Raw genomic sequence first — 12616 nt, 5'->3', positions numbered from 1 at the left:
TTCAGTAGTATCTGCATCAGCATTCAGTGTAACAGCTAAGAATGTTCAAAGACCAGTGCCTAGGCAAGTGTGGCAAACTAACAGGTGACTAGTAGCGCAAAACAGAAACCAGATATAAAGAAATGTCACTCACCTGTCTGCCCAATGTTCTGCTTGTGATGTAAAACTATAGCTTATAATTGTATATTTTCATTAACAATATGCTCATTTATACTTTATCCTAATGTAATTAAGTAACTATGCAAACATAATCATTTTTGAATTTCCTGCCTGCCTCTGTTCTTAATGCCCATCCCATCCTGCAGACGGTTTCTTCGATTCTGTCAACATAGGCATGCAGATTCTTATCACTATATTGGTCTTTAACCCACTTTTTAGGTGGTGATTTCATTTTCAAAGAGCATGCAATCTTTATGATTGATATTGTAAGATATATATATATATATATATATATATATATATATATATATATATATATATTTTTTTTTTTTTTTTTAGCTGCCCACAGTGATTTATCAGCTGCTACAAGCTTCTCTCTTCCTTCACTGAGCCTAATGGACCAACCTTAGCCATCCTTGGCTCTACCAGACCCACACCCAGAGCCAATGAGGGGATCAAGGATGCATGTGTAGCCATGTGTAGCATCATGCTGCTGTTGGGGAGCATGCCCTAACCCTTCAATCCACAGCAGCATGTGGAGTCTGCTAAGGCAGCCTTTCAAGGTGCATAGTTGCTTCCATGCATGTACAACCTTCTAGTATAATGGCACACTGGTGCAGTTGCAGTGAGCCTGCTTACCCCCCCCCCCTTACCCCAGGATGGGTGAACCGGCATAATCTACTAATCACAACAATCCTCCAGCTCTCATACCACTAATCAAACACAAGTTGCCTGGGATGAACTCAGGGTTATCTCTATGTACTATAGGGCCATTACCATTAATTTTATACTCTGGCACTCATTTGTTTTTTCTGAGATACATTTTGATGCAAATATGTCCATGAGGATAGTCTAATGTTTAAGGTTGTTTTAAGTATTTGATACACTGACAATGATTCCACAAACAATCATGTTTTCTGTTAATGAGGTGATTAATCAAAATTATTTTCAAAATTTATAAAACATAGCATGTCTGTTTATCACACTCTGCCTTACTTTTTTACAAATTTGTGTCACGTGTAGTCTTCTTTGATTATAGTGGTATCACTGTCTCTGGAAGGTTGTGTAAAATGGAGCTTAGAAAGTATAACCACAAAATGAATAAATAAATATTCTTGCTTGATATTAGATGGTAGGATCCAGGCATGTGCCAAACTAGTGACTAACGGTATCACACACACTGATCCCGCAGAGATAACAAACCTGCTAGTGGACAGATTTGGTGAAAATTTCAGTCCCTTATCCCCTCTAAACTTATCACAAACCTCCCCCCAACTTCTCCCCCACCCTACATATCTGAAGAGAAGGTCATTAAAGTCTTGCCTCAGGCAAAAAAGACAGTCTCTATGCGACCAGATGGCATCACAGGCTGTTTTCTAAACAAACTAAAACATAAACTAGCATCACCATTAAGTACCCTATTCAATCACAGCCTAACCATTAACTTTGTTCCTGTGGAATGGAGAACAGCAACAGTTATTCCTCTCCTCAAAGATGGCTTAGCAACAGACCCAGGGAATTATAGACCCATAAGTCTGACCAGTCTCATCTGTATAGCCACAGAACATATCCTCATGGACATCATAAATAAAGACATAGCATCCTCCAAACCATGGATTCAACTCAATTTGGCTTTGTCAAGGGCAGATTCTACCTGTTAAACCTGGTAGATTTGTTTGAAAATGTGACCAGGGCCATTGACAAGAGCAAATCTATGCACACAGCATACCTCGACTTGGCAAAGGCCTTTGATACACTCCCACACTCGGGTATTACCGATAAACTTAGCAAACTAATTGTAAACCCATTTGTTGTAAGATGATTTTCCAATTGGCTCACAAACCAGTTACACACTATTAAAGTGGGTGACTCCACATCAACCAGCAGACCTGTCAACGGTGAGCTGCCACAGTGCCACAAGGGTAAGTGCTGGGCTCCCTGCTGTTTGTATATACTTCTTTGAAGTTCAAGCCAAAACTAAGGGGGTGTATCTGACCAAGTTTGCGGACGACTACAAACTGGGTGCAATTATTGAATCCTCACATGATGTCAGTATACTTCAAGAGGGTCTTATGCAGACCAACCACTGTAGTCTTAGTCACAGTCGCAAACTGAATGCAAGGAAATGAATCACCATCCCCTTCGGTAAAAACAATGTCCCTTCACACTATTAAATTAACACCAATACCCTATGTACCTACGAAGTGGTACAAAATCTGGGCTCACACATTGACTCCAACCTTAACTTTGACCACCATGTGTCTACTGTAGTAAGGAAGGCTTTCTGCATAGCACACTTGATTAGCAAAGGCATCAACTCTGGAACAAAGGAGGTTATAACCCCCCTATACTTGTCACTAATCAGGCCCATAATTGAGTATAACTCTCCTTTTTGCATGTACCATTCAAAGCAGATGCCGCAACTGGAGAGACCTCAGAGGTTTCTAACTAAAAAGATCAAGGGACTCCAGCATGTGCCTTTCACTATCCGACTAAAGTCCCTGTCACTATACTGAGTATCGTATAGACTTCTTTAGGGGAGACTAATGCCTGGCTTATAAAGCAATCTCCAACCCATTCCTAATGAATTTGCTGCACATCCGTAAATCAAATGGCACTAGTACTATCCGTTCCAGGATCTAAATGTAAACTACAACTTGAATAGGGCATGCTGGAGAGACAGATCTGTCTCCCAGCAACTGTTGTGTCTTTGTAATAGGCTGACAGTTCATGTGAAGCAGAGCACCTCTATGACACTGTTCAAAAGAAACCTGGATGAGTTGATGGGGCACCATAAATTCTTACAGAGGATAGTGCCCACAAGCTTCTTGGACCTGGGCAGTCATTAATAAATACAGTCCTGGATATTAACTAGACTATCTATGGTATTAGACTGGGATGAAATGGTTAGGCCTAAAATGACCTTTAGGTTAATAGCCTAGTAACCTCTTAAGATCATATGATCCTATGACAGGAGATTTTTTCTCCCCATCTACATCATCCCACAGTCTCTCTACCCAATGTCCCTCATCCATCATCGAGTCTACTAGCCATCTCTTAATCCTCCCGATTACTTTTTCTGATAGGGCCATGACTGATATAGATCTTAAGGGCATCCTGGGGCACCTATCCATCTATCCACAGGGGGGTTTACTTTATGAACTATCCCTATTACTTCCACCTTTCCATGGTCCCCATGGTAGTATCTGAAGGACAGGCATGCAATAGGGATATGTGGTGTACTGCCCCACCTCCACAGAATTAAAGGCATGTCCACCACCCTGCCCTTTCTCAGGGCCATGCCTCCCAGTTGCAGTATCCCCAATGTCCACCAGAGATTATCGCACCACAGTAATGCATAAAAAATTTGCTAGAGAGAATATGAGGATATTGGGCAAGCTTTTTGGCTGTAGCGTGTTGCAAAAGACAAAATATGCAATTCATATTAGTTGTGCTGAAGGGAGACGGTACAGCATTGTGTTGAAACAACTTTCAATAAAAGCATATTGGAAATTGTAAAAAGCTAAACTAGTGGGTCAAAATATGTTAAATGAGCTAAACATCATATGATGAAGTAATTAAAATGCACATCTTTTCAGAAGATATAGGTATTGACCCCAAATTTTCCTCAACAGTTTTGTAAGTTCCAGTTCTTCTGCCTCAAGTCTTTTGTATTCTGATTTAGACTCCTGCATGCGGCATCAAACATTGAAGTACTTCATGAGGATTTGTCTGGCTGTTGCATGTATGACAGACACTGTTCTTCACATCGGCTTTAGAAATGTACCAGTGATGAAAATGGTTAAAGCATAGATAATCATAAGTGCATTGGGACCATTTGCCCATATGAAACAAATCTTGCTACTCCTGTGTTATGAAGCAGATGTATAACCAAAAGCATCTATGTCTGCACACTACCAGTGCATGATCATGTTATAATCATAGTTAAAGTTATGCCTGCACACAACCAGTGCATGATCAGGTTCTAATCATGGTTGCAGTTATGTCTGCATGCAAGCAGTGCTGCCACAGCTGGCAGTCATCCGTGATCATCAGGTTATAATCATGGTTAAAGTTATGTCTGCATGCAAGCAGTGCTGCACAGCTGGCAGTCAGCAGTGATCATCAGGTTATAATCATGGTTAAAGTTATGTCTGCATGCAAGCAGTGCTGCCACAGCTGGCAGTCAGCGGTGATCATCAGGTTATAATCATGGTTACAGTTATGTCTGCATGCAAGCAGTGCTGCCACAGCTGGCAGTCAGCGGTGATCATCAGGTTATAATCATGGTTACAGTTATGTCTGCATGCAAGCAGTGCTGCCACAGCTGGCAGTCAGCAGTGATCATCAGGTTGTAATCATGGTTAAAGTTATGTCTGCATGCAAGCAGTTCTGCCACAGCTGGCAGTCAGCAGTGATCAAAGGTTCATAGGTTAGTACTAGGCTAACTGCCCTTGCAAGCCATTTTAAGCCTAGCCAATTATCCCTTGTGAGACTCGAACCCTGTACCTTGTGTTTGGAAGGCAAACACCTTAACCATTATAATCATGGCAAAGTCACAATCCATAGCTGAAAATGACACGCAAGGTATTCAAGGTTGTTTTTATTTTATTCTTCACAACTAATATAGCATTTTGCCATGTTATATGTCTTTTATGAAATGCATTTATGGTTTTAAGTAGGTATATGATGCATTTAGGTATTTGTGTTACATAGAGATTTTTAGGCTATGAATTTCATGCAGTTTTTTACTGTGGAATTTCATGTTTTCCTTTACTGTGAACAAAAATTGGTGAGTTACACTGCTGCTTTGTACAGACTCTAAGCTGTGCACCAGGCATCCACATTGTTCACCCTTGTGCTTCATGATGCAGTGACATAGCTACTGAGGATGATAATGATAAGACATGTTTTATGTATGTGTGCACTTGTTTTTGTGCATGTGTGCTTCTGTGTATGTGTGTGGGGGATGCATGCATGTGTCTGTGTGTGTGTGTGTGTGTGTGTGTGTGTGTGTGTGTGTGTGTGTGTGTGTGTGTGTGTGTGCCTGTTTATCATTTGGGTACTAACTATGGGCTTATTAGCAATATTTAGAAACCATGGCTCTGAACTTCACAGAAGTGTTCCATGTGAAGAGCATAATATGCAGATGAGTTCATAGTTACATGAAAGCATCTATATAATGTTTGATAAGGGGCCGGTGCATGCAGTAATGGTCACTTTTCTACATCACCTTATACTTATAAAACATAAGCTGAGCATTCACAGAGACTCTGCTGGTATGAAATTCTAGCACAACATCATAGCAGTGATCAATAGAAATCATATTTATTAAAGATGTATGAAAAGAGGTATAATAGGAGAAGATCTTTATATCTACAAGTGGAAATCATTGCAGAAAAATAGGAAGCACTTTTTTTTGGAAAAAGGCACAAGTTCAGAGTTACTGAAGGCAAGAACTGTAAACAATAAGGAGAAAAGGCAAACAATTTCATACATGTGGTCTGGGCTGAAGAGTCCATAATTTCTCTCAGTGCTTGCAGCTATCAGTATCCACTAACCTTTTGTCCAAAAAAATAAAGAAAATCACACTCATAATGGTACACAGGTTAACAATATTTGGAAATATTTGGAAATCAGTTTAACAGTGTGTAAAATAATTAAGAAGAAGTTGCAGTCTTCCTGTATCTTATTTTTAGAAGTTTGTAGGTTTGACTGATAATCCGCCAAAAGGTCTAGAAGCTTGTCTGCTGTAACCACATTTTTTACGTTCTCTCTACCTATCTATATCACTATCTTTATATACATATATAAATACATATTTGTGTGTAAGAATGTGTGCATTTCAAATCAATTTCTGAAGGAAATAAATTAATAATTGACTTATCCTGTTGCTACTGGCAGTAATGGGAAGGTTATTCCATAGTCATGGAGGTATTGTATAATGTATGTATCATTTTTGTTGTATTACTGATGTTTATTTTTATTTTAGGTTTTCCCAGCTAGCAGATTCCAGGCAAATATTTTGAAAAGAACAGGAGAATCAGACAGCATCTTGTAGAGCAGGTTGTGTTAATCTAGTGACCTGTAAGAAACATAATCTTTACAGTTCCTGAAGCCTTTGTGAATAATTCAACATTTGCAATTCTTTGATTACTGGATATAAATAGTCTGATGTCCTCTTTAATAATTGACAAAAAACAGAGAACAGACCATGTAATGGACTTGCCAGCAGAAGATGTAAAACAAAATATATTGCATGACTTTCAATGAACAACTTAGCACCACAATAAATATTTAATAAGATCTGCCTATTAGGATCAACTTGAGTCTATCAGGATACATCCAAACACCATGGTTTTGGGCGACTTTGACTACCCATCCATTGACTGGGTAAATTACTCATGCTCAAACTCACTTGCCCAAAGGTTCCTTGACTTCGTTAACTCCAATGGCCTGGATCAGCTGGTTGACACCCCCACAAGGGGTGCCAACATCCTGGATCTGGTTATTATCAATATGGGGGCCACTGTAGCACCCACACTGTGAAGTCTTCCCTGGTGAGATGTGACCAGAAATCAGTCTTATTCAAAGTAACTATCATTCCTGATCCCCCCAGCAACAACTGGCAGTAATGGGAAGGTTATTCCATAGTCATGGAGGTATTGTATAATGTATGTATCATTTTTGTTGTATTACTGATGTTTATTTTTATTTTAGGTTTTCCCAGCTAGCAGATTCCAGGCAAATATTTTGAAAAGAACAGGAGAATCAGACAGCATCTTGTAGAGCAGGTTGTGTTAATCTAGTGACCTGTAAGAAACATAATCTTTACAGTTCCTGAAGCCTTTGTGAATAATTCAACATTTGCAATTCTTTGATTACTGGATATAAATAGTCTGATGTCCTCTTTAATAATTGACAAAAAACAGAGAACAGACCATGTAATGGACTTGCCAGCAGAAGATGTAAAACAAAATATATTGCATGACTTTCAATGAACAACTTAGCACCACAATAAATATTTAATAAGATCTGCCTATTAGGATCAACTTGAGTCTATCAGGATACATCCAAACACCATGGTTTTGGGCGACTTTGACTACCCATCCATTGACTGGGTAAATTACTCATGCTCAAACTCACTTGCCCAAAGGTTCCTTGACTTCGTTAACTCCAATGGCCTGGATCAGCTGGTTGACACCCCCACAAGGGGTGCCAACATCCTGGATCTGGTTATTATCAATATGGGGGCCACTGTAGCACCCACACTGTGAAGTCTTCCCTGGTGAGATGTGACCAGAAATCAGTCTTATTCAAAGTAACTATCATTCCTGATCCCCCCAGCAACAACTAAACTAAAAAAAAAAAAAACTTCTCCAAAGCAGATCATAACCTCTTATGGGATGGTATAAATAGCTTCACTGCACCCCCCAGATGGAATTAGCAACTATGTCGAGTTCTACACCAATACTTCATATAAACACCTGCATAACTGCATTGACTTGGCCATACCTGATAGGACCAGAACAAGCTCCTCAAGGAAGAGCAAACCTGCCTGGTGGACAACTGCCATTGACATGCTTTACAATAAGAGGAAGAAATTGCTGTCTAAGAAAGCGGTTGCGAGCCCTAAACTAGAAACACTCCCCCTTCAGCTTAAATAAGCAAATAAGACTTCTTGTGAAGTCCTCGAAAGCAAACTATGAATCCAAATTAGCTTCCTCAACTAAGGACAACCATAAGGCATTCTTTAGTTACATCCATAACCTAAAAGGAAAGGCCCAGATTTGTGCTGAACTGGTAGTTAATGATACTACATATACTGAGCCTGTGGACATAGCTAACCTGGTGGCCGACAGGTTCTTTGAAAACTTCACTCCCCTGTCCCTGCCACATGTACCTCATGAGATCCCTACCACCTGTCTGCTACCTTGTATCTCTAAACAGCAAGTTGTAAATGCCCTCTCTAAGGCCAAAAAACACAGCATCTATGGGACCTAACAACATACCAGGCTGCATCCTACATGGGTACCAACAAGAATTAGCAACACCATTGGGTACTCTTTCATTCTTAGTCTAAGCACCATCTTCATCTCAGCTGAATGGAAAATGGCCACCATTATTCCCTTGCAGAAAGGTGGTGCTTCCACCGACCCTGGGAACTATAGATCTATTAGCCTGACTTGCCTTATCTACAAGACTATATAACAAATCTTCATGGACCTTATCAACAAAGATAGAGGTAATCTCCAAACACTTGACCCTACTCAGTCTGGATTTGACAAAGGAAGATCATGCCTGTTAAACCTGGTGGACTTCTGTGAGACAGTCACTAAGACCCTGGACAATGGGAAATCTGTGCATACAGCCTACCTAGACTTAGCCAAAGCTTAAGACACTACCCACAACTCAGACATCATTGACAAACTCACCCAGTTAGGTATCAACCCTTACATCATTAGATAGGTCACTAACTGGCTCACCAATAGAACACATATAGTCAAAATAAGGGAATCCACCTCCAACAGCAGAACTGTAACCAGTGGTCTTCCACAGGGTTCAGTCCTGGGACCTCTACTATTTGGAATCTATTTATATGAAGTACAAGCAAAAACTAAAGATCTGTGGCTGACAAAGTTTGCTGATGACTGCAAACTTGGAGCAGTCATAGAATCACCAAATGCTGTCAACATCCTAAAAGAGGGTCTTACACAAACAAATGATTGGTACCAAAGTCATGGCCTTAAACTCAATGCAAACAATGTATTATGATCCCTTTTGGTAAGTGCGATGTTCCTGCTAACTACCACATCAATAGCACACCCTAAGTATGCACTCAATGATGAGAGACCTGGGCACACAGGATGACAGCAATCTTACCTTTGATCACCATGTCGCCACAGTGGTAATAAGGGCATTCTGTATTGTTTATCTCATAAGTAAGGGCATTGCCTCCAGAAAAAAAGAAGCTATAACCTCCCTGTACTCTTCCCTCATCAGGCCAATAATTGAGTACAATGCCCCTTTTGGTATGTACCTTTCCAAGCACGTGCAGCAACTGGAGAAACCACAAAGGTTCCTCACAAGGACAATGAAAAGTCTTCAGCATCTGTCCTATGTGGATCATCTGAAATCATTGTCACTTTATTCTGTTTCATAGAGACTACTCAGTGGCAATCTCTGCCTTACATATAAGGCAATCTCTTTCCTTGCCTTAATGGAAATGCTGCATAGTCGCATGTCAAATGGTACATGGTTACTCACTCTAAAGACCTTAACTTGGTATGTGACATTAATAGAACCTGATGGAGGGACAGATTCGTCTCCCAGAGGCTACCATACCTTTGGAACAGTCTCCAACTTCATGTCAAGCAGAGCATCTCACTGGCCCTCTTCAAACACAATCTGAAAGATAGGATGAGTAACAGTAAATTCATCCTGGGGGTTCCACCTGTGTCCATCTCAGACACAAGCATTAGGTGCTGATCATGGCAATAATGGTAGAACTTGGATATGCTTGTAAACACCCTAGGGCCATTAGCCTAGTGACTTTCAATGATCCTATGATCCTATGACATACTAACAATTGCAATAATAAACTAAGAGAAGGCAAATGGCTTCTCATCTCTCATTTTCTTTCACAGGACAGCCCAGATATTGACAGCTGCCTTTTTTAAAACAGGAAAAAAAATTGAACTACAGATGATGTCCTAATATTTCAGGATAAAAAAAATCTAATGAGAGTCAGTCAAAGGAGCCCTAAAATATATAGCCATACAGATTTTGTGTAAATGTCCTTGACCACCCCTATGGAGGGCAATGGAGGAAGACACATGACCCACATCACAATGGGGGCCACAGTACTTTCCTGTATAAGTGTACACTACTATGTACCATCTAAAGACTGCCGCCATGTAGCAATCTGGTGAGCTGAACACAGTCTGTCAACAGTATTTGCATCTGTCATACCTTCTGTGAGGAAAATGAGGTAATGAGCTTTTTTGGCTGTATTTTCACTGCAATCATTGATTTTTTGTCATGTTGTGTAATACCATCGTCTTTCAATAGTATTACATAAATGTAAATGTATTGTCTTCATATTATATTGTTGTTCATGGAGCTTTTCTACCTGGGACTCCATTGAAAATGGTCTCTTCTTGGCCTACTGGACTATCCCAGTAAACGAACTGTAAAATAAATAAATAAATACATACATTATCTGCTATATTGCCAGCTTCTTTGGAGTACAGGGATAAAGCCAGGAGTACAAGTCAGACAACTTGACTTTACTACCAGCTGGGGTAACTGCTGGAGCTAGAGTTGAATACTGGTGTGCCTAACCTGTAGGGTAAGACAGATGCAAAGAATGAATTATCTCATTTCTCAAAAGAGTAGTTGGTAAATTGTCCCTTCATTTATATAAGCATTGCCTGGAGCTTTTCTAATCGGGCCTCCACTACAAGTGATCTGGACCCTAGCTGGACATGTCAGTTATCAAAACATGAATAAAAAAATTGGTATAAGGGTATTTACATATAAAAATGTCATAAACTTTTCAAAAGCTTGGTATACTATGAAAGGGATCTTAGCACATACATTTATATTGCAAACAGATAAATTATCTATACTTTTCTTTCTGTTCCCTGTATTTACTATGCAAGGTGTGACTTTTAATAGTTACTGACAAAGTACCTGGTTATTAATGTAGCTTGATGAGTTCAACAGAAGATATGTTATATGCATAATAAAGAGGGCTCTGATTTGAGTTAGATCAATATATCACTTGAACTCCCTTTTTCTTTGTAAAGTATAGTTAATTATTACAAACAGTATGGAAAACAAACAACATATTAAGTGTTGCAATTTATATTAAAGAGGGGGGACTGCCTTAGATTATTGCAAATGCTAATACTTTAAGAATAATGGATATTTGTGTAATCATTAATCTGTCACATCAGCAGTATGCAATTTTGTTACTAAATGTACCTGCCATTTTATATTGATGTTTTGTATTTTTCACACACGTAAAGCTTAATTCTCTTCAGAGATGTATGTATTTATCAAACATTCATATTTTTGTTTACTGATACATGCTACTATGTAGTACAATGTTTATTATGGATTTTTCTGACAATATTGTTTATCATTTGTTGTGCTTTAATACTGTCTGCTGGCTGAAAAGGGTTTCAGAACCAGCTCACTTAGTTCATTAACTAATAAACAGAATCAAACAAAAATAAATCCAGCAGTGATTTTTATTTAGATTTCGATAATAAAATATTCAGTGGCCATTCTTTAATCTTTTCAAGCTTTGCAATGAAGCATTTTGTTTGTTTGAGTTCCATTACCTAATTAAGCTTAAATCTGTCCATGATATGAGTCTAATATAGTCAGATACTGTACTCAATTATTATTAACAAAGAGAGAAAGAAAGAAAGAGAGAAAGAGAGGTGTCTCAGTCAAAGATAACATCTTAAATCCTACTAGCTTCATACCAATGAAATGCCTAGCTCTCTTCTCACCCAACCCTACTGAACTACATAGCCCTACCAAAACCAAAACTCTAATGCTTAAACTCCTACCAAGTTCCTAATCATAACACATCCCTCCCTACCCCTGAAGTCTTGATTGCTCCCTAAACCTAAAACTCACTTCAACATTCCCTAAAGCTAAAGCCTTAGTTTACTCCATAAACCAGAAACTAAAATTCTACTCCTACTTCATAACAACAGACTCCCCTTCAACTCTCTAAACCTAAAACTTCTTCATCTTGCTTATTAAATCTAAAGTGCCCATTTGCTCCTATCCCTAATAACCTTCCTACTCCCTAAACCAAAACCTCCTCTCCAACACTCTAAATCTAAAGCATCACCCTCTCAAAAACCTAATTCCCCTTCCTGATCACTACCTGAAACCTTAACTTGCACTTCCATGACCTCACTACTTGCCTCTCCATGGCTGCCAGACTTCCTTATCTTGAACTTGGATATTGTGTTTGACTGAAATGCTGCAGTGTCTCTCCATCTCTCTCTCTCTCTCTCTCTCCCCCTCTTTCTTTCTCTCTGCACAGCAGCAGCAACTCATGCAAGCATGTAGTAAAGAAAGTGCTCTTTAACCACTTGCAAATAAGTCACTTATAGTAGACTCTATAAATATCTCTCTCTAGTGGTGTGTGTGTGTGTGTGTGTGTGTGTGTGTGTGTGTGTGTGTGTGTGTGTGTGTGTGTGTGTGTGTATACATGTGGGTGTGTGTATGTATATATATATATATATATATATATATATATATATATATATAGATATATATATATATATATATATATATATATAAATATATCTGTATATATGTATTTATATACATATATATATATATATATATATATATATATATATATATATATATATGTATATATATATATATATATATATATATATATATATATATATATATTGAA

The sequence above is a fragment of the Protopterus annectens genome, chromosome 7.part0, assembly GCF_019279795.1.
Source record: "Protopterus annectens isolate FY-2018-M chromosome 7.part0, PAN1.0, whole genome shotgun sequence".
Classification (NCBI taxonomy): domain Eukaryota; kingdom Metazoa; phylum Chordata; order Ceratodontiformes; family Protopteridae; genus Protopterus; species Protopterus annectens.
The sequence above is the reverse complement of the archived record's forward strand: the minus strand, read 5'-3'. Positions refer to the sequence as shown.